The following is a 25,930-nucleotide window of genomic DNA, read 5'->3' as shown; positions in this document are numbered from 1 at the left end:
CTTTATCCATCCGAAAACTGTTGCAAGTAAGCCCTTTAAAAGCCAAGCCAATTGGACAAAAACACTTTGCAAGCCAACAAAACACATTTGTTGAAAGCCCTTTAAAAAGACAACCTAATTGGGCAAACACTTTGCAAACAACTAACACATTTGCTGAAAACCACATCCCGGGGACTCACAGTTGAGTAGACGTGCGTTCAGTGTTATTCGCAGCTCAGCGAGCAGTGACCCTCTCGCTTCCTCCGTCTGGCAGAGACTGAGTGAGCCACGACACTTCCGGGTTTTATAGACCCTCCCCCCTGCCGCCAGTCGGGGCAGCAGAGAGAATGGCAATTAAAAAAAAATCATTAATATCTCTCTGAATTTTCATTTATGGGAAAAATCCTCCAGTCCAGTCCGGTGGAGGGGAGCTCTGAGTGAGGTGGCCAGAAATGACAAGCGTAAGTGGCGGTGTTCTCTCGGAAATCACATTGCAGTGTCAAAAGCGGTCAAGATCTTACTTTTAGTAATATAGATTAAGGGATTGGACATGCTAGAAACCTGTTCCCCATGTTGGAGGAGTCCAGAACCAGAGGCCACAGTTGAAGAATAAGGGGTAAGCCATTTAGAACGGAGATGAGCAAAAAATGTTTTCACACAGAGAGTTGTGAATCTGTGGAATTCACTGCCTCAGAAGGCTGTGGAGGCCAATTCTCTGGACGCTTTCAAGAGAGATTTAGATTTAGCTCTTAAAGATAGAGGAGGCAAGGGATATTGGGAGAAGGCAGGAACAGTGTGGATGATCAGCCATGCTCACTTTGTATGGCGGAGCTGGCTCGAAGGGCCAAATGGCCTACTCCTGCACCTATTGTCTATTGTCTATTTTCTATTCTCCAGATGTTTTGCCTGACCTGCTGAGTTATTCCAGCGCTTTAAATTATTTTATATATCAACCAGCATTGCCGTTCCTTGTTTCTACATTTGGACTAAAGATTGGAGGGATTTGGATGAAGCGTGGACTAGTTGAGATGGGACTTTCCTACAGCCCGTTCCCTTGCAAGTCCATGAGGTAGACTCTGATATACATTGGTACAAATTGTGAAGCCAGAGGAAGAAATGTAGGTGGAAGGGGACAGAGAAAGGGGGAAGAAGAGAAATAGATACAAATATAGGTGGGAAATGGAGAAGAAAGTAGAAAAACAATGTCGGGAGAGGATTGTGTAGGAAGAAACTACAGATTTAGACCAAAGAAAGACAAAAAATGCTGGAGTGACTCAGCAAGCAGGGGGATTGTTTGTAGGTTAGTTACTGAAAATTGAAGAATTCAAAGCAACAAGACAAATAACTGCATTAAAAAAGTTAACATAAACATCCGCCACAGCAGATTCCCCACATTCCTCACTGTGATGGAAGGCAATAAAGTCTAATCTTCTTCCCTCTTCCCTCTTCATTCTTCTGCGGTCGGGTCTGTCGAAACATCCGTCAGGGCGATGGAAGCTCTCGCAGCCGGCGGTCGAAGTCCCCGCCTTGGGGAGATCGTAGCTACCGCGTCGGGGAGGTCGAAGCTCCACCGGCTTGGAGTTCTCGAAGTCGGATTCTCTTGAACTTCTACACATGTACAGTGGGAAGCACATTGACTGATTGCATCATGGACTGGTTCGACAACTTGAATGCCTAGGAGTGAAGAAGACTGCAAAAAGTGGTGAGCACTGCTCAGTCAATCACGGGTTGACATCCCCACCATTGATGGGATTTACTGGATTCGCTGCCTCAATAAGTCAGCCAGCATCATCGGAGACCCACACCACCCTGGCCACAGTAACAGCTTCTTCCCTGCAACCATCAGGCTGTTAAACACTACAGCCTCCAAATAAGCTCTGAACTGCACAGACTATTATTGTCATTATTGTTTGTGTGTTTTTTATGCATGTGTATGTGTGTGTGTGTGTGTGTGTGTATGTGTATAAACTAAAGTATAGGATGTAAAAATATATATATGCATGTATGTATAAACATACTCACACATGCACTCGTACTCTTACACGTACATCCACTGACTCCCAATAGATATTTAGGCTACACTTCTTCCCACCCTGCTTCCTGTAAAGAATCTATCCCCTACTCACAATTCAGCTGTGAACGCCACATCTGCATCCAAATTGAAGTATTCCATACTAGGTCATTGGCGATGTCCTCATTCTTTAGCAAACGGTGGTTCCAGTCTTCCATTATAGATGAGGCTCGCACTAGGCTCTCCTCGATATCCTGCAGCTCTGCACTTGCTACCCCTCTCTCCATTCATAACAGGGACAGAGTCCCCCCTGTTCTCACCTTCCACACCATCAGCCATCGCATACACCACCTAATCCTTCGACATATTCGCCAACTCCAACTGAATTCAACAACAGGCCACATCTTCACCCCTTTCCACCTTCCACAGAGATTGTCCCTTCCGCAACTCCCTGGTCAACTTGTGCCTTCTCACCCAAACAACCCCCTGCCCAGGTACTTTCCCCTGCAACTGCAGGAGATGCAACACCTATCCCTATACCTCCACACTCAACTTTTCAGGTGAAGCGGAGATCCACTTGCACCTCCTCCAAACTCATCTACTGTATCCACTGTTCCAGGTGTGGACTCCTGTATATCGGCAAGACCAAGCGCAGGCTCGGCGATCATTTCGCTGAACACCTCTGTCCAGTCCGCCTAAACCTACCTGATCTCCCAGTTGCTCAGCACTTTAACTCCCCCTCCCTTTCCCACGATTACTCTACTGTTCTGGTCCTTCTCCATTGTCAGAGTGAGGCCTTGGGGGAGGAGCACCTCATATTTAGTTTGGGTAGCTCACACCCTAGAGGTATGAAAATTGACTTCTATCATTTCAAGTAACCCTTGTTTTTCCTCTTTCTCTCCATCCCTTCCCCTAGTTCTCCCACCAGTCTTACTGTCCCCGACTATATTTTACCTCTGTTTGCTTTATTATTAGCTTCTCCCAACTAACAATGATCTAATCTCCATTCTCTTTGATCTCCATTCCCAATGTCCTGTTTTCACACCTTACACTACCTTATAACCATATAACATATAACCATATAACAATTACAGAATGGAAACAGGCCATCTCGGCCCTTCCAGTCCGTGCCGAACAATTATTTTCCCCGAGTCCCATCTACCTGCACTCAGACCATAACCCTCCATTCCTTTCCCGTCCATATACCAATCCAATTCATTTTTAAATGATAAAATCAAACCTGCCTCCACCACTTCCACTGAAAGCTCATTCCACACAGCTACCACTCTCTGAGTAAAGATGTTCCCCCTCATGTTACCCCTACACTTCGGTCCCTTAATTCTCAAATCATGTCCTCTTGTTTCAATCTTCCCTACTCTCAATGGAAAAAGCTTATCCACATCAACTCTGTATATGTCTCTCATCATTTTAAAGACCTCTATCAATTCCCCCCTTAACTTTCTGCGCTCCAAAGAATAAAGACCTAACTTGTTCAACCTTTCTCTGTAACTTAGTTGCTGAAACCCAGGCAACATTCTAGTAAATCTCCTCTGTACTCTCTCTATTTTGTTGACATCTTTCCTATAATTTGGCGACCAAAATTGTACACCATTCTCCAGAATTGGCCTCACCAATGCCTTGTACAATTTTAACATTACATCCAAACTTCTATACTCAATGCTCTGATTTATAAAGGCCAGCACACAAAAAGCTTTCTTTACCACCCTATCTACATGAGATTCCACCTTCAGGGAACTATGCACAGTTATTCCTAGATCCCTCTGTTCAACTGCATTCCTCAATTTGCTACCATTTACCACGTACGTCCTATTTTGATTTGTCCTGCCAAGATGTAACACTTCACACTTATCAGCATTAAACTCCATCTGCCATCTTTCAGCCCACTCTTCCAACTGGCCTAAATCTCTCTGTAGACTTTGAAAATCTATTTCATTATCCACAACCACCTATCTCAGTATCATCTGCATACTTACTAATCCAATTTACCACACCATCATCCAGATCATTGATGATATGACAATCAACAGTGGACCCAACACAGATCCCAGAGGCACCCCACTAATCACCGGCCTCCAACCTGACAAACAGCCATCCACCATTACTCTCTGGCATCTCCCCTTCAGCCACTGTTGAATCCATCTTGCTATACCACCATTAATACCCAACAATTGAACCTTCTTAACCAACCTTCCATGTGGAACCTTGTCAAATGCCTTACTAAAGTCCATATAGACAACATCCACTGCTTTACCCTCATCAATTTCCCTAGTAACCTCTTCAAAAAATTAAAAAAGATTTGTCAAACATGACATTCCAGGCACAAATCCATGTTGACTGTTCCTAATCAGACCCTGTTTATCCAGATACTTATATATTATCTCTAAGTATCCTTTCCATTAATTTTCCCACCACTGACATCAAACTAACAGGTCTATAATTGCCAGGTTTACTCTTAGAACCCTTTTTACACAATGGAACAACATGCGCAGTACGCCAACCTCCAGCACCATTCCCATTTCTAATGACATTTGAAATATTTCTGTCATAGCCCCTTCTATTTCAACACTAACTTCCCTCAATGTCCTAGGGAATATCCTGTCAGGATCTGGAGCCTTATCCACTTTTATTTTTTTTTAAACTGTCAGTAATTCCTTTTCTTTGAATCTCATAGTTTCCATAGCTACTCTACTTGTTTCCCTTACCTCACATAATTCAATATCCTTCTCCTTGGTGAATACCGAAGAAAAGAAAATGTTCAATATCTCCCCCATCTCTTTTGGCTCTGCAGATAGCAGTCCACTCTGACTCTCTAATGGACCAATTTTATCCCTCGTTATCCTTTTGCTATTAATATAGCTGTAGAAACCCTTTGGATTTTCTTTCACCTTACTTGCCAAAGCAACCTCATAACTTCTTTTAGCTTTTCTAATTTATTTCTTAAGATTCTTTTTACATTCTTTATACTCCTCAAGCACCTCATTTACTTCATGCTGCCTATAATTATTGTAGATCTCTCTCTTTTTCCGAACCATGTCCAATTCCCCTTGAAAACAGTGGCTCTTTCCAATTATTTCTAATTCCTTTCAACCGAACAGGGACATAAAGATTCTGTACTCTTAAAATGTTACCTTTATATGTCCTCCATTCCTCTTCAACATCCTTCCCATAAAACAAAATGTCCCAGTTCACTCCTTTTAAATCCTTTTGCATCTCCTCAATGTTAGCCTTTCTCCAATCAAAATCTCAACTCTTGGTCCAGTGCTGACCCTCTCCATAATTATATTGAAACGAATGGTATTGTGCTCACTGGACCCGAAGTGCTCCCCAACACATTCCTCCGCCAGCTGACCCGTCTCATTTCCTAACAGGAGGTCCAGCACTGCTCCTTCTCTAGTAGGTACATCTATGTATTGCTGCAAAAAAACTATCCTGCAAACATTTTACAAACTCCAAACCATCCAGCCCATTTACAGAATGTGTTTCCCAGTCTATGTGTGGAAAATTGAAATCTCCCACAATCACTACCTTGTGCTTACTACTAATATCTGCTATCTCCTTACATATTTGCTCTTCCAATTCTCGCTCCCCATTAGGCGGTCTATAAGTGTTGCTACACCTTTCCCATTTCTCAGTTCCATCCAAATAGCCTCCCTAGCCAAGCCCTCTAATCTATCCTGCCAAAGCACTGCTGGAATATCTTATCTATACACTTTCTTATCTATGCACGCCCACTCCCCATCAGTCTAAAGAATGGTCTCTACCCGGAACGTCTTCCATTCCTTCTCTCCGGAGACCTCCATCCTTTCTTATCTATACACTTCCTTATCTATGCAAGCCCCACTCCTCATCAGTCTCAAGAAGGGTCTCTAACCGAAACGTCTTCCATTCCTTCTCTCCGGAGACCTCCATCCATTCTTGGTTTTGGGGGCAGTGAGGCAGCTGTAAGTGTCAGTGGCGTAACTACAGCCTGCCCCATGGATGGAGCAGGAAATGCCTTTCAGGATTGTGAGTGTGAGATGTTGCACCTTCTCTGCCACTTGGTCTGAGCTTTCGTGCCCTCCTGACACACGGAGCCTGGCCTCTCAATGCCATGCCCAATGCTCCGTGCTCATAGGTTCTGGGAGCGTGATTAGGCCATTCAGCCCATGTAGTCTACTTCACCATTCAACCCTTGTGGCTAAAGGGATCACGGGGTATGGAGAGAAGGCAGGTACAGGATACTGAGTTGGATGATCAGCCAAGATCATATTGAATGGTGGTGCAGGCTCGAAGGGCCGAATGGCCTACTCCTGCAGCTATTTTCTATGTTTCTTAGTTTCTAACCATGGTAGATCTATCTACCCCTCTCCACCCCATTCTCCTGCCTTCTCCCCATAACCTCTAACTCCTGTACTAATCAAGAACCGGTCCATCTCTGCCTTAAAAATATCCACTGACTTGGTCTCCACAGTCGTCTGTAACAAAGATTCACAACCCTCTGACTAAAGAAATTCCTCCTTATCTCGTTTCTAAAGGTACGTCCTTTAATTATGAGGCTATGGCCTCTGGTCCTTGACACTCCCACTCGTGGAAACATCCTCTCCACATTCACTCTATCCAGGCCTTTCACTATTATGTAAGTTTCAATGTACCCCCCTCATCCTAAAACCCTGCGAGTAAAGGCCCAGTGCTATCAAACATGCAACATATGTGTTTACCCACTCATTCCTTCTTCCCCACTTTGTGCAAACACGGGTCTGAAGTTCCCATGAGGGATGTTGCAGAGATCTCTTCAGAGAAGTTTGAATCATTCAGGGTCTTTGCACATTCCAGGGTTCTATCTTTCACATGAGATATTCAGCCATGGCAAACTTACGTAACAGTGAATGGCCTGGATAGAGTGAATGAGGAGAGGATGTTTCCTCGAGTGGAGTGTCAAGGACCAGTGGCCATAGCCTCATGATAAAAGGACGTACCTTTAGAATGGAGATGAGGAAGGGTTTTGTTAATCAGAGGGTTGTGAATCTTTGCCACAGACGGCTGAGGAGACCAAGTCAGTGGATATTTTTAAGACAGAGATGACAGGTTCAGGATTAGTATGGGAGTCAGGGTTATGGGGAGAAGGCAGGAGAATGGGGTGGAGAGTGGTAGATAGATCTGCTATGGTTGAATGGAGAAGTAGGCTAGATGGGCTGAATGGCCTAATCATGCTCCTAGAACCTATGACCATGGAGCATTGGGCTTGGCATTGAGAGGCCGGGCTCCGTGTGTCAGGAGGGCACTGAAGCTTAGACCAAGAGGCAGAGAAGGTGCAACATCTCACACTCACAACCCTGAAAGGGATTTCCTGCCCCATCCATGGGATAGGCTGTAGTTACCCCACGGACACTTACAACTGCCTCACTGTCCCCAAAACCAAGAACGGATGGAGGTCTCCTGTGAGATATAGCTCACAGGGCTAACAGAATCAAGGGATATGGGAAGTGTAATGTCTTGTGTAAAACCCGGTTGTGACGAGCACAATAAAGAGACGTCCGACACCGATGAGATCTGCTTGTCATTTAATGAAAACCTCCACTTCAGATGGCGCATGTTGATGACGTGTACAAACGTTGCATACATTACAGGAAGAAAGCTGGAATGGGGTACAAAGCAGGAAGGTACAAATTCCGTACAGACAGCACCCGTAGTCAGGTCCCTGGCGCTGTAAGGCAGCAACTACCGCTGCACCACCGTGCTGCTGTGGCAGGTTCTGTGAGCAGCAGTCTGCTTTGGTGGGTTTCTTGATGCTGATGCTCTGGGGTCAGTTTAATGGAGACAACAAACTTTAGGTTAAAAGAGGAACATTTTGCATAACATCTTAGAGGAGGTAGGTTTGGAAAGCTGGAAAAGATGCTGAGAATATATGTATTGCATCATTAGAAACAAAAACTGAAGCTGCAAAGTATAATGGAGGATAGTATGTAAAGCCCCTGTCCCACTGTATGAGGTAATTCACGAGTTCTCCGAGTTTTCGGAGAACGTCCGTAGTGGGACCGTAGGAGTTTGTGGATGTCTCGTAGCGGCTCGTAATGCTAACGGTAGGTACTCGGGACATCCGGTAACTCATGACGTTTTTACATCCCTATAAAAAATGTTCACAAGTGAAAAAACACTCATGATGAAAAAAATTGTAACATTTTACTGGTAGTTACTTCGTGGGCAGACAGTAGTTGATTCGTAGATAATCATGAGTACTCGCAGCTCGGCAGCTGGACAGAGAAGAAAAGGTGAGTGAAAAAGTTAAAGTCAACATCAGCACATGACCTCTTCCCTAATTATTTGCATGATAACAGCTGGTCTGATTGGCATTATCTGTCCCAGGTGTTCACTGTTATTTCTCTTTCTCACTGTTTCAGATCAGCACCTCTCTCCTTCATTGCTGCTTAAAATTACCAACCGGGGAATTAAAACAGATTTTACATTAAAAGGAAACTTTCCCTGCCAAAGCTTATCATCCTTCCCTCTCACCAGAAAGTTTGTTTTTCTTCTCTTCTCTTCCTCATCCCCTCCCCCCTTTCCTTTTGTTATGGTAGCAGAATAATAATAGTAAAATAGAAGTTAGACAGTAGAATATAAGATGGAGCCCTGTCAGTGTATTGAATGTGTTCTTAAAACTGGTGTCACTACAAAGGTTAGCAGATCTATCCGTCAATTCTGTGAACGAGTGGATTCCAGAAAAAAAGGGAGAGGGGTGGGCTTTGTGAGAAAGAGATACTTTGATATTTTACAAGGGTGAATGTGAAAAATAGGAGGTTGGGGATCTAATTACCCAACTGTAATTGGGGGCTTGGGAATAAAGTTGCAGTCCTCTCAACTCACCGCAGATCATTTTTCATTTATTTCATTTATATTATTTATTTCGAACAGAATAAAAAGCAAGTGTGAAACAGCATACAAAAAACAAAACAAGAATATTTATAAAGTGTCATAAACAATATCTCTAAATGAAATCGTATGTGTCCGAAAAGGAGCAGGAAGAAGCCAAAGCTTATTAATTCCCACCCCTTATTCAACTGCTTGTAATTATCGTATACAAATTTAGCAGCTATATGTACACCAAATTATTTACATTTATACACTAATCAAATATTTACAAAGCAATACAAAAAAGAAAAGAAGAAAAAGAAAAGAAAAAACCCTCATATACTATACAGTATCTTAGTCATATATACAACCCATCACCCTATAATCACCCATCCCAATACATTCAGTATAACAAATATCCCACTCACAATCACCTATCCTCATCCCAATATCATTTTAGGCAAGTGTTTTTGTACATCTTTTTAAACTGAATTATGCTTGTCCTAAGTTTTATCTCCTGTTCCAGACCATTCCACAAATTCACACCACAGATTGCTATGCACATACTTTTAAGAATTGTTCTGACATTGAGTTTTTTTAAATTATGCTCACCTCTCAAATTATACCCACCCTGTCTTTCCATAAACAGTTTTTGTATATTTCTTGGAAGTAAATTATTTCTTGCTTTGTTCATGATTTGTGCCGTCTTAAATTTAACCAGATCGGTGAACTTCTGTGTATGTGATTTTAAGAATAATAAATTGGTATGTTCAAGATATCCAACGTTATTGATAATTCTTATTGCTCTTTTTTGTAACGTGCATAACGGCTGTAGGTTGGTTTTGTAGGTGTTACCCCATATCTCCACAAAGTAACTCAGATCAATTACGTTAAGAGAACATCTGTAAGTAGAACTTAATGAGGTCCATTAGAGCAACATGTGCAGCCTTCTCGAACAGCACTTGTCAGCTTCTTGGATGAGCTGAAGGAAGCTGTTAACTAGGGACCTTGTGAGTTGCTTAAATACTGGAGGAAAGGAAACAGGTTCACTTAGGATCACTGTTCAGCTAGTTCAGAAAGAGAGATAGTGAAAGAAAAGAGAGAGAGAAACGAAAGGGAGGGAAAGAGAGTGAAAGAAAAAAGAAAGAGAGGGAGAGAGTGTGAAAGAGGGCGAGAGAGAGACGGGTGGCTCTTTTATCCTGGCTGTCACAGTTCGGAAGAAACATTTTCTGGTTCTCCTATCATTCCCATGAAAAAACATTTTCTCTCCTTTGTCTTCCTTGGAAACTGACTAGTATTTTTTAAACAAAAAAGCAAAGGGGGGGAATCCTTCCTTAATTTGTTTTGCCTTGTCCTAGTTAGTATTTGTGAGCACCGGAAATCCACGATTACTTTATTTTGTTTGAAGCAAAAGGGAAAGATATTTTGGCGAGAACGGAGGGAAAACTTGAGGCGGTTTCCCCTTTCTTGGCAGAGACTTGAGCAAAAGGTGAGTTCAATGATTGTCATGTGCAGCAAATTTGTGTTTAATGGGTCGCTCGATGCATGCAAGACTTTCAGGGAATGTTGTGCATGAGCTAATCCACTTGTTTCTTGGTTCTTGGTTTCTTGGTCCTCCAAAATATTCCAAATGGAATTTAAACTGGAGGTGGTGAAGGGAGGGCTTAAGCCAGAAAGGGTTATTGGGAAGAAAGAGCTACTTTAAATTTAGTTGCATCTGGTTGGGTAACTATAGTAGAGTGGAGATTATTCCATGCTTTAATTGTACGGGGGAAGAACGAATTGCTGTATACATCTGTCTTTGTAGCTGGGATCACAAATTGGATCGAATGCCCTCGTCTGCTCCTAATTGGTTTGGGTTTGGTGTAGGTCTTGTAATCTATGTAGAGCTGACCATTTAACATTTTGTAAAAACAGGTCAAACGGTGAGCTTCACGTCTGTCTTGGAGAGGGTTCCACCCCAGAGAATCCAGAAGTTTGGTGACACTCGCTTCTCTCTCATAGGTGTTAGTAACAAATCGAGCTGCCTGTCTTTGGCCACGTTTGATGGAAGAAATGTTTTTATTTGTGTATGGGTCCCATGCTGCAACTGCGTAGTCCAAATGAGGTCTAATGCTCAAAGCAGAAAAGATACATCTCTTTCATCATATCTTTTCAATGAATGGGTGGCGTGGAGCTGAATTTCAACTATTGATTTCTCCTCTTTCAGATGTACTTATGGTGTATTAGTCATTTAAATCTTCTCTCAGGTTTTTGAAAGAACTACGTATAACAGCGGTTTGGGCAGTTAGTCAGATGCTTGTGAAGGGCTCTTCCAGCTCGCTGGCGTTAGGATTCTATTTATAGAATACTAATTACTGGGATATTATGTCACTGTACGCGGAAGAATAATCCTATCATTTAATCAGTTGAATGATTTAAACAAAGATTTGCATTGATATACTAATCATTTCCCATAAATTAGACAGCAGACAGGGCAAGCAGGGGAAAACAGATCACACCACTTTTCTCAGATGCCCTCCTGATCACCAGTTGCCTTCTTGTACTCATGCTTCCGAATGATTAAAAAAAAACTTGGGAGGCTTTTTATAGTGAAAAAAAAGCTGCATTCCATCATTTTTATCATGTGATCAATTTTCCACTTGTGGCTACTCGTAGTTGGTTCAAGAGTACCTCGGGAGAGGAACGTAGGAGACTGTAGAATGAGAAGTGAATGGAATACGTAGACATACTCGTAGGAGCTCGTAGGAGTTCATGAACATACAATACAATACAATACAATACAATACAATACAATACAATTCAATTTATTGTCATTTGGACCCCTTGAGGTCCAAACGAAATGTCGTTTCTGCAGCCATACATTACAAACAAATAGACCCAAGACACAACATAATTTACATAAACATCCATCACATCGCTGTGATGGAAGGCCAAAAAAACTTCTCTCTCCACTGCACTCTCCCCCCCCGATGTCAGAGTCAAAGTCCAAGTCAAAGCCCCTGGCGGGCGATGGCGAATTGTCCCGCGGCCATTAAAGCCACGCCGGGTGATGCAAGGCCGCACACCGGGTCTTGGTGTTAGAGCCCCCGGCGCGCGCTCGCAGTCCCGCAGCCATTCCAAGCCGCGCGGGGCGATGGTGTAAGGCCCCGCTCCAGGAGCTCTTCAACCCCGCAACTCGGGCGGGAGAAGTCGCCGTTGCGGAAGCCCTGAAAAGCGGTCTCCCTCCAGGGACCCGCGGGCTCCCGGTGCCGCCCGCCAAACCCGCAGTTGCAGCCACCAAATCTCCGGGGGTCGGGTCGCAGCAGCGTCCACCACAGCTCCACCCGCTCTGGACTCGGCCAGCTCCGCGACGGTGAGGTGAGTAGTCGGCACCACAGCCCCCGGTCTTCCTGTTGGAGGCCGCTCCTCGTTGCAGCCCCAACGACAACGGAGACCCGACAAAGAAAAGGTCGGGTCTCCCGTGCAGGGAGAGATTTAAAAGTTACCCCCACCCCCCCCACACCACCCCCACCCCCCCACACACATACCCCAACAAAAATAACAAAAACTACATAAAAATTTAGACATAAAATAATAAAAACGCAGACGGACTGCAGAGGCCGCTGCAGACGAGAGTCGCGCCGCCCAAGGAACATACTCGTGGAAGGTGGTAGGAGTTCGTAGAATACCACGAGTTTGATTTTTTTTTAACTCGGGAGAGCTCTTGTGTAAACTCTCACCATGGGACAGGGGTTTAAAGAATAAGGGAGAGTGTATTCAGAGTAATTAATTTGATTTCTGTATGATCATTAACCAACCAGAATTTCCTTCAACTCATCGCATCGCTTTATATCTGAAAATGCTTTCTCAAAATTGCCCCTTTCCTCCTCCATGTTTGTAGCTATCTGTCGGATCATATTTGACATTTCAGTTATCTTTCTTTCAAGTTTTTTTACGTCTTTAATTTTGGAAAGGACCACCCATGCTGACTTGAGCTCTGCATGAAATACTGACACAGTTCTAATTGTTCTCAATGCATCCTGAGTCCTGTTCACTGGAACCAAGGCAGTACTAATAAAGTCTGCAGCTGGTTTCCTCTTCTTTTCAATTTCAATCAAGGATTGGTTGAGCTGAGTTAATATACCTGTCAGGTGTTCGGTCATTTTTAGGTATTGTTCCACAATTTCATTCACTTTTTCCTGTTTTTTTTTTTGGTTTGCAATATTAGCAGAATTGGATAAGTCGTTAGTGCCATGACCGGCCTTGGCCATCCAAATACCCACCCCGGTGACCATTAGCGAGGTTCCGAATGTGAAAGGAGCAGCAACTATTCCTGCGACGCTTGCGACTCCCCCCATGACTAGTGTGACAGTGCCTGCGTCTATTGCGACAGCGGCATCTGTATGATAATCGACAATTGCATCAGCAATTGAGCGCAGTTCCACAATGTATTCTGTTGATTGCATCATCCACCGGGGACCCTCCACTTGAAATTCTTTCCATATTCTTTCTAGAATAATGCAAAGATAATATCTATTTAATGTTTAATCTCTTCCAGTCACATACTGGCACAACACAATAGGAACTCAAATAGAAACAAATAAAGGCCTGATTTTGTACCTATCATGCACCTTAATGAGAGCTGAGCCCACCATAATGTAGAGCTCTTCTTGCATCACCTCCACCTCCGCACCTTATTCTGTAGGAAGGATTCCTCGTATCCCAGTGATGAACCCTTCTCTCATCTCCAACATCCCTCCTCCTCTTGGACACCCCGTGCAAGGCTTAGTGCAACTGCCAATGCAACATCAATCATCTTGACTTCTCCACTCCCCTCACCCGCTCCAATCTTACCCCAACCACCTTTTACCTGACACGCATTGTCCTGCCTCCCCTCTCTTCCAACTTTCTCACCACCCCCCAACAATCAGTCTGAAGAAGGATCCCAACCCGAAACATCACTGATCCATGTTCTCCAGTGACCTACTGAGTTACTCCAGCACTTGTTTTTTTTAAATTGCATCTGACCGATGAACGCCAGTGTACAAAATGCCTTCTACACTACCCTGAGGTGGTTCAGATCAGAAGGTAAACACAAGAAATTGCAGATGCTGGAGTCTTGAGGAAGGGGGAAGAAAGCTTGAAGAGAAGAGAGGCAGGACAAAGTGTGGCAGATAATAGGTGAACATTGGTGATTAAAGTTTTTGATAGTCGTAGAGTGATGCAGTGTGGAAATGGCAAAGAAATATAGAAAAAATGTGCAGGAGTTGGCCATTCAGCCATTTGGCCCTTCGAGCCAGCACCGCCATTCAATATGATCATGTCTGATCATCCACAATCAGTACCCCGTTACGGCTATCCCCATGACCAACCCAACCTCTAAACCTCTCCTGTCCATGTACGTGTCTAATTGTTTCTTAAACCCGAATTGTTTCTTGAACCCGAGGGGGAAAAATATCCTGGCGGGGAGATTTGCAAAGGCTACTGCGGAGACTTTAAACTAGAATGGTTGTGGGGAGGGACTCAAATAGAGAAAGCTAGTAGACAGTGTGTGAGGCAGGAGGCAGAGAAGGGAAGCACTCAGACCCAACATGTAGCGGGGGGAAGAAGAAAACAATAATAAACAGAGAATAAGAGGTGGTGGGGTTCTTAAATGTGTGAGCAGAGAGACAGAGGGGTGTAAAATGGGGGTAGAAGCAATAGGTAGCAAGGTGAACAGTAAAAGTGGCAGGCAGACAAATCCAGGGCAAAAATCAAAAAGAGCCACTTTTCAATATAATTGTATAAGGAGTAAGAGTGTTGTAAAAACAAGCCTGAAGGCTTTGTGTCTCAATGCAAGGGTCATTCATAATAAGGTGGATGAGTTAAATGTGCAGATAGCTATTAATGATTATGATATGGTTGGGATCACGGAGACATGGCTCCAGAGTGACCAAGGCTGGGAGCTGAACATCCAGGGATATTCAATATTCAGGAGGGATAGACAGAAAGGGAAAGGAGGTGGGGTAGCGTTGCTGGTTAGAGAGGCGATTAACGCAATGGAAAGGAAGAACATTAGCGTGGAGGATGTGGAATCGATATGGGTAGAGCTGCCAAACACTAAGGGGCAGAAAACGCCAGTGGGTGTTGTGTACAGGCCACCTAACAGTAGTAGTGAAGTTGGGGATGGCATCAAACAGGAAATTAGAAATGCGTGCAACAAAGGTAAAACTCTTATAATGGGTGACTTCAATCTACATATAGATTGGGTGAATCAAATTGGCAGGGGTGCTGAGGAAGAGGATTTCTTGGAATGTATGTGGGATAGTTTTCTAAACCAACATGTAGAGGAACCAAGGAGAGAGCAGGCTATTCTAGACTGGGTATTGAGTAATGAGAAAGGGTTAGTTAGCAGTCTTGTTGTGCGTGCCCCCTTGGGCAAGAGTGACCATAATATGGTTGAGTTCTTCATTAGGATCGAGAGTGACATTGTTAATTCAGAAACAATGGTTCTGAATTGTAAATCTGAAAAGGTAGTGATTGTGGGAGATTTCAACTTTCCACACATAGACTGGGAAACACATTCTGTAAATGGGCTGGATGGTTTGGAGATTGTAAAATGTGTGCAGGATAGTTTTTTGCAGCAATACATAGAGGTACCTACTAGACGAGGGGCAGTGCTGGACCTCCTGTTAGGAAATGAGACGGGACAGGTGGCGGAGGTATGCGTTGGGGAGCACTTCGGGTCCAGTGATCACAATACCATTAGTTTCAATATAATTATGGAGAAGGTCAGAACTGGACCTAGGGTTGAGATTTTTGATTGGAGAAAGGCTAACTTTGATGAGATGCGAGATGATTTAAAAGGAGTGGACTGGGACATTTTGTTTTATGGGAAAGATGTAGAAGAGAAATGGTGGACATTTAAAGGGGAAATTTTAAGAGTACAGAATCTTTATGTTCCTGTTCGGTTGAAAGGAAACAGTAAAAATTGGAAAGAGCCCTGGTTTTCAAGGGAAATTGGACATCTTGTTCGGAAAAAGAGGGAGATCTACAATAATTATAGGCAGCATGAAGTAAATGAGGTGCTTGTGGAGTATAAGGAATGTAAAAAGAATCTTAAGAAAGAAATTAGAAAAGCTCAAAGAAGATATGAGGTTGCTTTGGCAAGTAAGGTGAAAGTAAATCCAAAGGGTTTCTACAGCTATATTAATAGCAAAAGGATAACGAGGGATAAAATTGGTCCATTGGAGAAACAGAGTGGGCAGCTATCTGCAGAGCCAAAAGAGATGGGGGAGATATTGAACAATTTCTTTTCTTCGGTATTTACCAAGGAGAAGGATATTGAATTATGTGAGGTAAGGGAAACGAGTAGAGTAGTTATGGATACTATGAGTTTCAAAGTAAAAGAAGTACTGACACTTTTGAAAAATATAAAAGTGCATAAGTCTCCAGGTCCTGACAGGATATTCCCTAGGACATTGAGGGAAGTTAGTGTAGAAATAGCCGGGGCTATGACAGAAATATTTCAAATGTCATTAGAAACGGGAATAGTCCCCGAGGATTGGCGTACTGTGCATGTTGTTCCATTGTTTAAAAAGGGTTCTAAGAGTAAACCTAGCAATTATAGACCTGTTAGTTTGACTTCCGTGGTGGGCAAATTAATGGAAAAGATACTTAGAGACAATATATATAAGCATCTGGATAAACAGGGTCTGATTAGGAACAGTCAACATGGATTTGTGCCTGGAAGGTCATGTTTGACTAATCTTCTTGAATTTTTTGAAGAGGTTACTAGGGAAATTGACGAGGGTAAAGCAGTGGATGTTGTCTATATGGACTTTAGTAAGGCCTTTGACAAGGTTCCTCATGGAAGGTTGGTTAAGAAGGTTAAACTGTTGGGTATAAATGCAGGAATAGCAAGATGGATTCAGCAGTGGCTGAATGGGAGAAGCCAGAGGGTAATGGTGGATGGCTGTTTGTCGGGTTGGAGGCAGGTGACTAGTGGGGTGCCTCAGGGATCTGTGTTGGGTCCTTTGTTGTTTGTCATGTACATCAATGATCTGGATGAATGGGTGGTAAATTGGATTAGTATGTATGCAGATGATACCAAGATAGGGGGTGTTGTGGATAATGAAGAGGATTTCCAAAGTCTACAGAGTGATTTAGGCCATTTGGAAAAATGGGCTGAAAGATGGCAGATGGAGTTTAATGCTGATAAATGTGAGGTGTTACACCTTGGCAGGACAAATCAAAATAGGACGTACATGATAAATGGTAGGGAATTGAAGAATACAGTTGAACAGAGAGATCTGGGAATAACCGTGCATAGTTCCTTGAAGGTGGAATCTCATATAGATAGGGTGGTAAAGAAAGCTTTTGGTATGCTAGCCTTTATAAATCAGAGCATTGAATATAGAAGCTGGGATGTAATGTTAAAATTGTACAAGGCATTGGTGAGACCAAATCTGGAGTATGGTGTACAATTTTGGTCGCCCAATTATAGGAAGGATGTCAACAAAATAGAGAGGGTACAGAGGAGATTTACTAGAATGTTGCCTGGGTTTCAACAACTAAGTTACAGAGATAGATTGAATAAGTTAGGTCTTTATTCTCTGGAGCGCAGAAGGTTAAGGGGGGACTTGATAGAAGTCTTTAAAATGATGAGAGGGATAGACAGAGTTGATGTGATCAAGCTTTTCCCTTTGAGAATAGGGAAGATTCAAACAAGAGGACATGACTTCAGAATTAAGGGACAGAAGTTTAGGGGTAACATGAGGGGGAACTTCTTTACTCAGAGAGTGGTAGCGGTGTGGAATGAGCTTCCAGTGGAAGTGGTGGCGGCAGGTTCGTTGGTATCATTTAAGAATAAATTGGATAGGCATATGGATGAGAAGGGAATGGAGGGTTATGGTATGAGTGCAGGCAGGTGGGACTAAGGGAAAAAAATTGTTCGGCACGGACTTGTAGGGCCGAGATGGCCTGTTTCCGTGCTGTAATTGTTATATGGTTATATGGTTATAACTTAAAGAAAGGTAACTTTGAGGGTATGAGACGTGAATTGGTCAAGATTGACTGGCAATTAATTCTTAAAGGGTTGATGGTGGATATGCAATGGAAGGCATTTAAAGACTGCATGGATGAACTACAACAATTGTTCATCCCAGTTTGGCAAAAGAATACATCAGGGAAGGAGTGCATCCATGGATAACAAGGAAAATCAGGGATAGTATCAAAGCAAAAGATGAAGCATAAAAATTAGCCAGAAAAAGCAGCCTACCAGAGAACTGGGAGAAATTCAGAGACCAGTAGAGGAGGACAAAGGACTTAATTAGGAAAGCGAAAATAGATTATGAAAGAAAACTGGCAGGGAACAGAAACTAACTGCAAACGTTTTTATAGATATGTGAAGACAAAGAGATTAGTTAAAACAAATGTAGGTCCCTTGCAGTCAGAAACAGGTGAATTGATCATGGGGAACAAGGACATGGCGGACCAATTGAATAACTACTTTGGTTCCGTCTTCACAAAGGAAGACATAAATAATCTGCCGGAAATAGCAGGGGACCGCGGGTCAAAGGAGATGGAGGAACTGAGTGAAATCCAGGTTAGCCGGGAAGTGGTGTTAGGAAAATTGAATGGATTAAAGGCCAATAAATCACCAGGGCCAGATAGGCTGCTTCTCAGAGTACTTAAGGTAGTCGCTCCAGAAATAGTGGGTGCATTAGTGATAATTTTTCAAAACTCTTTAGATTCTGGAGTAGCTCCTGAGGATTGGAGGGTAGCTAATGTAACCCCACTTTTTAAAAAGGGAGGGAGAGAGAAAATGGGGAATTACAGACCAGTTAGTCTAACATCGGTAGTGGGGAAATTGCTAGAGTCAGAAAGCTTTCGAGAAGGACTCACATAAGAGATCAGTATACAAACTTAAAGCACATGGTATTGGGGGTTCAGTATTGATGTGGATAGAGAACTGACTGGCAAACAGGAAGCAAAGTGTAGGAGTAAACGGGTCCTTTTCAGAATGGCAGGCAGTGACTAGTGGGATACCGCAAGGCTCAGTGCTGGGACCCCAGCTATTTACAATATATATTAATGATTTGGACGAGGGAATTGAATGCAACATCTCCAATTTTGTGGATGACACTAAGCTGGGGGGCAGTGTTAGCTGTGAGGAGGATGCTAGGAGGCTGTAAGGTGACTTGGATAGGCTAGGTGAGTGGGCAAATGCATGGCAGATGCAGTATAATGTGGATAAATGTGAGGTTATCCACTTTGGTGGCAAAAACAGGAAAGCAGACTTTTATCTACATGGTGGCCGATTAGGAAAAGGGGAGATGCAACGACACCAGTCATTGAAAGTAGGCATGCAGGTGCAGCAGGCAGTGAAGAAAGCGAATGGTATGTTAGCATTCATAGCAAAAGTATTTGAGTATAGAGCAGGGAGGTTCTACTGCAGTTGTACAGGGTCTTGGTGAGACCACACCTGGAGTATTGCATACAGTTTTGGTCTCAAAATCTGAGGAAGGATTCTCATCCCTTCTCATCCAAATCATTGATATAGATGACAAACAGTAATGGGACCAGCACTGAACCCTGAAGCACACCACTAGTCACAGGCATCCAGTCCGAGAAGCAACCTTCAACTATCACCCTCTGCTTCCTTCCATGATGCTGATTTTTAGTCCATTCCTTGGATCCCGTGCGAGCTAACCTTCCAGAGCAGCTGCTATTTGGAACCTTGTAGAATGCTTTGCTGAAGTCCATGTATACAACATCTACAGCTCTACCCACATAAACCTTTTTGGTCACATCTTCAAAAAATGCAATTGGATTTGTAAGACATGACCTCCCACGTACAAAACCATGCTGACTATACCTAATCAGCCCTTGTCTGTCTAAATGCATGTATATCATATCCTTAATATTTTTAAAGAATAATCCTTCTGCAGTTTGTCACATGTAATCATAGAGTCATAGAGTCATACAGCCCTTCAGCCCAAATTGCCCACAACAACCAATATGTCCCATCTTCACTAGTCCCACCTGCCTGCATTTAGCCCACATCCTTCTCAACCTGTCTTACCCATCTACCTGTCTAATTGCTTCTTAAATATTATGATAGTCCCGGCCTCGACTATCTCCTCTGGCAGCTTGTTCCGTAAAAAGTCACCTCTCAGATTCCTATTAAATCTTTCCCCCTTCACATTAAACCTATGTTCTCTGATTCTCAATTCTCCTCCTCTGGACAAGAAACTGTGTGTTTACCCGATCTATTCCACTCCTGATTTTATACACATCTACAAATCACTCCTCATCCACCTGCTCTCCAAGATATAGAGACCCAGCCTGCTCAACCTCTCCCCATAGCTCAGGCCCTAAATTAAACTATATGGGGCCCAAAACTGCTCACAATCCTTTTCCTCTACACCTATGTTATAAAGTATAGTTGATAAAAGAAATGAACCACTGGTCAGAGATATGCAACATGAAGATTATGTGTCGGAAGGAACTGCAGATTCTGATTTACACTGAAGATAGACAAAAGGTGCTAGGGTAACAACAGCAGGTGGCATCTCTGGATAGAAGGAATGGTTGCATTGCGGGTCGAGACCCTTCTTCAGTCTGATGAAAATTATGATGAAGATGGTCTTCAATAAATCTCACATAGACCAAAGAAGAGTTACTAAGTGGTTGAACATTCAGTTCATCGACTGCTGGAAATGGAGGAATTTTATTTGAAACATGATTCAGGGTGGCAATTGTGAATATTCATTCAAAGAAAATATACAAAAGACCTACTTGTTTTTGCATCCAATCCCATTTTGTTTTCAAGTAATAACGCAGGACTGCAATTTTGATGCAATTGGTTTGATGAACGTCAATTCCAGTCTGAGGCAAAATAAATGTTAAACACATTCCAAATTGCATTTACACACAAAATGTGCTAATGTTATATACTTCAACTTACTTCACATTACAGCTACCAAGCAGTGCAAGTTGCCAAGGAAATGAGCCAGATATTAGGAGTTTACAAATGTCTATGTAGATCATGCATACTCCAGATAACTTTGAAATAACAGTTGTTTTAAGTAGCAGTTTAGTGAGTGGAAAGTAATGATATGAGATAGATGCAGAGCTGTAGAAACAGGAAACAGGAGCTTCGGCACAGTGAGTCCACACCAAACATTGATCTATTCACACCCATAAAGATGAGACAGAGTACAGGAAGAAAACATAGATAGAAACATAGAAAGTAGGTGCAGGAGTAAGCCAATCGGCCCTTCGAGCCAGCATTGCCATAAGACAGCATGAGACGGAGTACAGGAAGGAGATTCAAATCTCATGTCCTGGTGTCGAGACAACAACCTCTTTCATCAGGTTGAAGGAAGGTATTGACCCAGAACGTCGCCCATTCCTTCTCTCCAGAGATGCTGCCTGTCCCGCTGAATTACTCCAGCATTTTGTGTCAACCTTTCTCTCAATGTCAGCAAGACAGAGATAGTGATCGACTTCAGGAAGTGAAGTGGTGCACGGACCTCAGTTTGCATTGATGACACCTAAGTAGAGATGGTTCAAAGTGCTTGGAGTCACTATCACCAATGACTTCTCCTGGATCACCCATATTCCCCCCGAAGCGGGAGTGGAGCGCCGCGACGCGGAGGGCCCAAACGCCGGCTACGGGAGTCAAGATCGTTCCGTCAATGGGGACTCGAGGCCCACGATCGAGGAAGAGCTAGGGGAAGGACTTGAACTTTATTTTGTTTCCACCACAGTGAGGAGTGTGTAGGAGTCACTGTGGTGGATGTTCAATGTTAAAATGTGTTTTGATTGTTCCGTTTCCAAGATGGCTGCCGGAAGGGAGCATGAACGCTGACGTGAAAAGCTGCCGCTGCTCTCTCTTTGAATTGTGTATTGTTGATGTCCTTACTATTTTATTTTGTTTTGTTTCATTCCGCTTATATGTTTGGTAATCTACTTACTAAATTTTGTAAGGCGTCCTTGAGAGTTCTTGAATGGCGCCCATAAGTATAATGCATAATAATAATAATAATATTGAACCAATGACCAAGACATCACACCAATGCTTCTACTTCCTGAGAAGGCTTAGGAAGTTTGGCATGTCCCCGACACTCTCACCAACTACTATATAGGTTGATGAGGATGCACCAAGTACCCAAACAGTTGCAACCTTGAGCTCACATCTGCTCTTTGTCACTGTGTTTAGTAGACTTGTTCCCCAGCAATTGACGGACTTTAATAATAACCTGCTCCCATTGCTCCCTGCAGGGGGTTTAATAGCATTATGTCAAGTCAACAATCTCTCCATCAATATGAGCAAGATTCAGGGACAGTTTCTTCCCAACTGTTATCATGGAACCAGAGAGCAATCCTGACTTACTATCTAACTCATCGGGACCCTTGGACTATATTTGATCGGATTTTAATGGATATACCCTGCACCAAACGTTTTCTTTTTGTGTTTAGTTTTCGTTTTAGAGATACAGCGCGGTAACAGGCAATCGGCCCACCGTGTCCACGTCAACCAGTGATCCCCACACATTAACACTATCCTACACATTCTAGGGACAATTTACACGTACCAGGGCAATTTACCTACTTACTGCACCTGCACATCTTTGGAGTGTGGGGGGAAACCGTAGATCTCGGAGAAAACACATGCAGGTCACAAGGAGAACGTACAAACTCCGTACAGACAGCACCCGTAGTCAGGATCGAACCCGGAACTCCAGCACTGCTTTAACCCCTTATTCCCTTATCATGCACTGTATTTGTACACTATGTATGGTTCGTTTGTAATCTAGATTATTGTCACATGTACCAAGGTACAGTAAAAAGCTTTTGTTGCATGTCAACCAGCGAGTGGAAAGACAATACTTGATTGTCTAAATCTTATTCTTACCTGGAAACCGTCTTGTAAACAGACGACACCTCTGCACCTCCTCCAATTTCTGTTTGCCACTCTAGAAATGAAATTTTACTTTACTACCTGGAGATCACTTCTTACTTCCTGAGAAGGCTTAGGAAGTTTGGCATGTCCCCAACACTCTCACCAACTACTATATAGGTTGATGAGGATGCACCAAGTACCCAAACAGTTTCAACCTTGAGCTCACTTCTGCTCTTTGTCACTGTGTTTAGTAGACTTGTTCCCCAGCAGTATTGACTTTAATAATAACCTGCCCCCCTTGCTGCCTTCAGAGGGTTACTAGCATTGTGTCAAGACAACAATCTCTCCATCAATATGAGCAAGATTCAGGGACAGTTTCTTCCCCACTGTTATTATGGAACCAGAGAGCAATCCTGACTTACTATCTAACTCATCGGGACCCTTGGACTATCTTTGATTGGATTTTATTGCATATACCCTGCACAAAACGTTTTTTTTGTGTTTAGTTTTCGTTTTAGAGATACAGTGCGGAAACATGCAATCGGCCCACCAGGTCTGCGTCAATCAGTGATCCCCGCACATTAAAACTATCCTACACATACTAGGGGCAATTTACACTTGTTCCAAGGCAATTTACCTACTTACTGTACCTGTATGTCTTTGGAGTGTGAAAGGAAACCGAAATCTCAGAGAAAACCCACGCAGGTCACGGGGAGAATGTACAAACTCCGTACAGGCAGCACCCATAGTCAGGATCGAACCCGGGTCTCCGGCACTGCAAGCGCTGTAAGGCAGCAACCCTACCACTGCACCACCATGCCACCCCTTATCCCCTTATTCCTTTATCATGTACTGTATCTGTACACCATGTATGGTTCAATTGTAATAGAAACATAGAAAATAGGTGCAGGAGTAGGTCATTTGGCCCTTCGAGCCTACACTGCCATTCAATATGATCATGGCTGATCATCCAACTCAGTATCCTGTACCTGCCTTCTCTCCATACCCCCTGATCCCTTTAGCCACAAGGGCCATATCTAACTCCCTCTTAAATATAGCCAATGAACTGGCCTCAACTACCATGTAATCATGTATTGTTTTTCCGCTGGCTGGTTAGCATGCAACAAAAGCTTTTTACTCGACTTTGGTACATGTGATAATAATCTAAACTAAATCTTATTCTTACCCGGAAACCGTCTTGTAAACAGATGACACTTCTGCACCTCCTCCAATTTCTGTTTGCCGCTCTGGAAATGAAATGTCACTTTACTACCTGGAGATCACTTTTTATATTGCCACTACTGTTCCTCCCCCTTGCTGCTAGCCTATCAAAAATTTCCTTTCACAGAAGCTGTCTGACCTGCTGAGTTACTCCAGCAATTTGTGTTTTGTCCAAATAAGGATAAAGTGAGATGTTTATCTGCAAGATCATATGGAAAAGGCTTGTGTAGGAAGGAACTACATATGTTGGTCCACACTGAAGATAGGAAAATAGAAAGTGTACGGTCAAACATCCAAATGTTAACTACTGTTTACATCTTACTGGAGATCTGGATTTGATAAGTGGGCTTCATTTGTTGCAAGATTCAGACACAGTTTATTCCCAGCTGTTGGGACACATTCAGAGACTGGCATCGAGTGCTGCTCATATGAAGGTCATCAACTCGGTGAAAGACGCTCTTTGATCTACCTGAGCTTTGGTGACCAACCAGCGGAGCGAGATGCCCGTCGGGGAATGTTGCCGACTGGCCCGCTGCAGACTGCGGGAGTACGTGCTGAGGGACGCACTGAAGCTAGGTGCAGCCAACGCCAAGGCTCTGTGGGGGAGGACCACAGTCTAGGGTCCTTCCGCTGCTGGATATGGGGGTGGGGGCAGGGTGTGGTGGGGAGGATACTGGAAGGGATTCCACACCAATGGACCACATAAATGGCAAGGGACAAAATTGGTGAAATTTGTGTAAACAGTATTGAATATTTGTATAGCCTCCGAGAATGTCGGATGATTTATTTTTGTGCGGTTCCTGTATTGTATATGTTTATTAGTTGAATAAAGTCTATTTTGAAATTTTAAAAAAGCTGTTATTAGGCAACTGAATCATCCTACCATGACCAGAGAGCAGTCCTGACTTACTATCTACCTCATCGGGACCCTCGAACTACCTTTGATCGGATTTTACTGGATTTAATTTGCACTAAACGTCTTTATTTTATTTAGTTTAGTTTTATTTTTAGAGATACAGCGCGGAAACAGACAATTCCACCCACCGTGTCCTCGCCGTCCAGTGATCCTAGCGCATTAACACTATCCTACACATACTAAGGACAATTTACACTTGTACCAAGTCAATTTACCTACATACCTGTATGTCTTTGGAGTGTGAAAGGAAACCGAAGATCTTGGGGAAACGCACGTAGGTCACGGAGAGAATGCACAAACGCTGTACGGTCAGCAGCTGTAGTCAGGATCGAACTCAGGTCTTCGAGCCAGTACCACCATTCAATGTGATCATGGCTGATTAACCTGTTCCTGCCTGCTCCCCATATCCCTTGTTTCCGTTTGCCCTAGGAGCTCTATCAAAATCTCTTATGAATACATCCAGTGAATTGGCCTCCACTGCCTTCTGTGGCAGAGAATTACACGGATTCCCAACTGGGTGAAAAAGTTTTTACTCATCTCAATCCTAAATGGCCGACCCCTTATTCTTAAACTGTGGCGCCTGTTTCTGGACTCCCCCCATGATGCATAAAAGATCGGGAACATGTTTTATGCATCTAGCATGTCCAATCCCTTAATAAGGGATTTTTCTCACACAGAGTGTTGAGTCAGTGGAATTCTCCGCCTCAGAGGGCAGTGGAGGCAGGTTCTCTGGATGCTTTCAAGAGAGAGCTAGATAGGGCTCTTAAAAATAGCAGAGTCAGGGGATATGGGGAGAAGGCAGGAACGGGGTACTCATTGGGGATGATCTGCCATGATCACATTGAATGGCGGTGCTGGCTCGAAGGGCCAAATGGCCTACTCCTGCACCTATTGTCTAATTGTATATGTTTCTATAAGATGCCCTCTCATCCTTCTAAATTCCAGCGAATGCAAGCCAAGTCGCTCCATACAAGACCAGGCAGCACAGTTTCATATTCTTGGAAATGCCGTGACTTACAATCAGATCATTTTCAGTTTCCTCAAAATCTCATTACCTGCAGATCTCACTCTAGCTGTAAGGGGT

General features: G+C 43.3%; 1 long non-coding RNA gene across 2 annotated transcripts; it reads right to left on the bottom strand.

The window, feature by feature from the left end:
* Nucleotides 1–12,942: 12,942 nt before the first annotated feature.
* On the bottom strand, nucleotides 12,943–25,125 carry LOC116982392. 2 transcript variants are annotated; one of them, XR_004414451.1, is made up of 4 exons: nucleotides 25,070–25,125; nucleotides 22,722–22,782; nucleotides 20,600–20,689; nucleotides 12,943–13,328 (listed from the first exon to the last, which is right to left on the bottom strand). It is a non-coding gene; the product is annotated as an uncharacterized LOC116982392 (long non-coding RNA). The 2 variants fall into 2 exon arrangements; XR_004414452.1 differs by lacking the exon at nucleotides 25,070–25,125 and adding an exon at nucleotides 23,896–23,947.
* Between the last annotated feature and the right edge of the window lie 805 nt (nucleotides 25,126–25,930).

Source organism: Amblyraja radiata, chromosome 1 (genome assembly GCF_010909765.2).
Source record: "Amblyraja radiata isolate CabotCenter1 chromosome 1, sAmbRad1.1.pri, whole genome shotgun sequence".
Taxonomy (NCBI): domain Eukaryota; kingdom Metazoa; phylum Chordata; class Chondrichthyes; order Rajiformes; family Rajidae; genus Amblyraja; species Amblyraja radiata.
Note: the sequence above shows the minus strand (reverse complement) of the source record. Positions and strands in the feature narration are given on the sequence as shown.